General features: G+C 41.9%; 1 long non-coding RNA gene across 1 annotated transcript; it reads right to left on the minus strand.

Annotated features, from left to right (window-relative positions):
* Nucleotides 1-679: 679 nt before the first annotated feature.
* Nucleotides 680-1782, minus strand: LOC141605425 (uncharacterized). The gene is made up of 2 exons (XR_012526357.1): nucleotides 1387-1782; nucleotides 680-887 (listed from the first exon to the last, which is right to left on the minus strand). It is a non-coding gene; the product is annotated as an uncharacterized LOC141605425 (long non-coding RNA).
* Between the last annotated feature and the right edge of the window lie 716 nt (nucleotides 1783-2498).

The raw sequence follows: 2498 nt of genomic DNA on the forward strand, positions 1-2498 counted from the left end.
CTTGTCAATCACGATTTACCCACATAAACATGCTCCACCCATGAATTTCATATTCTTATGCAATTACTTACTTAATCTCTTCCAACTAATCCATCAATTACAGCTACACACTTCTTACAACATATACCCATGAACAATCGTGGACAAGTACATAAACTTATCATACAACTCTATGCAGACAAAATATACGTATACAACACAACATTTCTATTCGCATGTTATTATTATGTCACATCATGAATCATCCATCATGTTTCTCATTCCAACCACGATTCTTCTATATATCTCATCAACAAGTTTCCTCATATCACCATTTTCTTTCACATGCTCAACTTTCTACTTCAACATCCAACAATTAACACATTCCATCACATTCATAAACCAGTTAACCAAACACACATACGACTCGACAAACACTTTCCCACGTGACCGGTTCAAAGTTGTAGGGCGACCCCTTGCGGCTTTAGGACGTCTCCCAAGCCTTTGCACTAGCTCCTACAACTTTTACCCCGGGTTCATTTTAATTGACTCCCTATGTTCATTAAGTTCATTGGTTACAGGTTTCAGGATCGTCGCTCTGATACCATTTGTAACACCCCCATACTCCAAGTGCCTTACCAGGACCACTTAAGGCATGGAAATGCTACCATCTCGGTTACCCGAGGCAATGATTATCATAAGACAATAAAGAAACATATTTAAATAATAATTAACGTTTAAAGTGATTACATGCCAAAAACCAAAACTGATAAAAGGAAATACAAGTTCTCAAAACTATCTACTATCGAAATACTATCAAGCGTCAGACACAGCGGAAGACTTCTAAACTGCAACGTGGTGACTCATCCCAGCTATCCCATACGCATCGTCTCATACCTGCTCAATAACTGCTCACCACCCCCGAATGGATCACCACAGTTTTTAAAACATTTAACGGGTCAAGTCGCACTAATCACACAATTCAATATATCAACAATAAGATAAACAGACAGCTGAATCACACACACACACACACACACACACACACACACACACACACACACACACACACACACCAACTCCCATCATCTCAATACTGACTGTCCACTGGACCAGCCCTGCCAGTGGGGGACCGCAGCCGTTCCCACCTAAGCCCCGCTCATCGTACGAGCGATAACCCTGTCCCATTAATGTGCACATCCCTTCTGTGGCGGGTTCCACAGAAGGCGAAACTAGGGCGTGAGATCACTCCCGCAAGTGACCCCACTCAGCCGAGAACGCATCTCGAGAACCATCAACAAACACAACCACAATCACAATTACAATCACAATCATCATACCAATCAACTAATTACAGCACATCACCAATATCCCATTATGGGACTAATACTGAGTAGGAAATCCTACCTGGAAAGCACAACACGCAGACGGTATCTACAGCTGTCTCAAAACGCCTCTTCTATGAACTCTCCTCCTACCATACAACACATAGATACTACTATTCAATTACTATTCATAAAAACCCCCAATTCCTAAATTAGGGTTTCACTATTCTTAACAAAACAGTATATAAATTATATTAGAAGCTTACCCTCGACGCAAGGAATCCAACGACACGAATTACGATACGATCCGACCGTCTGAACTCCGGGAATTGTCAAGAACGCGATTAGGAAGAAGACAAGTTGCTTTCTCTCTTAAACAGGTTTTAGGTTTTGTAAAAAGTGATTTAGAACAAAGACGAATTGGTTTAAATACCTTAATCGCGTAATTAACAAAACCCGAGAAAACTCCCCCGTAAAACCGGACACTCGATCGAGTACCCAAGGTACTCGATCGAGTACCTACTCGATCGAGTGCCCCACTACTCGATCGAGTGCCCAACAGGTCAGAAACTATTTATCTTCGCAACTTGCCCTTACTCGACAGAGTAAGGGCTACTCGATAGAGTACCCCCAAGACATATAAATACGGAGTATTACAAGCAGGAGGTTAGTTTTTAAGAGCTGGAAACACATTTGCTCTCCTTTTGCTGCAGGAGGGTTCAATGTTAAAGACTTGGAAGCTTGGAATCTCTCCCTTCTCTGTAAATGGCTTTGGCTCCTCTCTTCTTCCTCCCTTGGTAAGTGGGCTCATTGGATCAGACATTATGTACTTAAAAGTGCTGACATCTGGTCTGTTCCTTGCAAGGAATACTTTTCTTCCAGTTTTAAAGGCATCCTTGCTGCCATGAATATACTGGTTCTACTTACAGGGGATCCTCATACTGCTGCAACTCTCCTTAATAGCTGGGTGGTGGGAGGTAAACTCAGTATGTAGAAAACATATCTTTTCTTCAGACAACCTCCTACTGCTGATCTGTGGGCTAAAAACATTCTGCATTCTCGCATAATTCCTAGTCATCGCATTATTTGCTCCGTTGCTGCTCAAAATCAACTAGCCACTATTGATAATCTGAAATGTAGAGGGTTCCATCATGTAAATAGATGTGCACTCTGTGAGCTTGCTGAGGAGTCGCA

This window comes from Silene latifolia, chromosome 1 (assembly GCF_048544455.1).
Source record: "Silene latifolia isolate original U9 population chromosome 1, ASM4854445v1, whole genome shotgun sequence".
NCBI lineage: Eukaryota > Viridiplantae > Streptophyta > Magnoliopsida > Caryophyllales > Caryophyllaceae > Silene > Silene latifolia.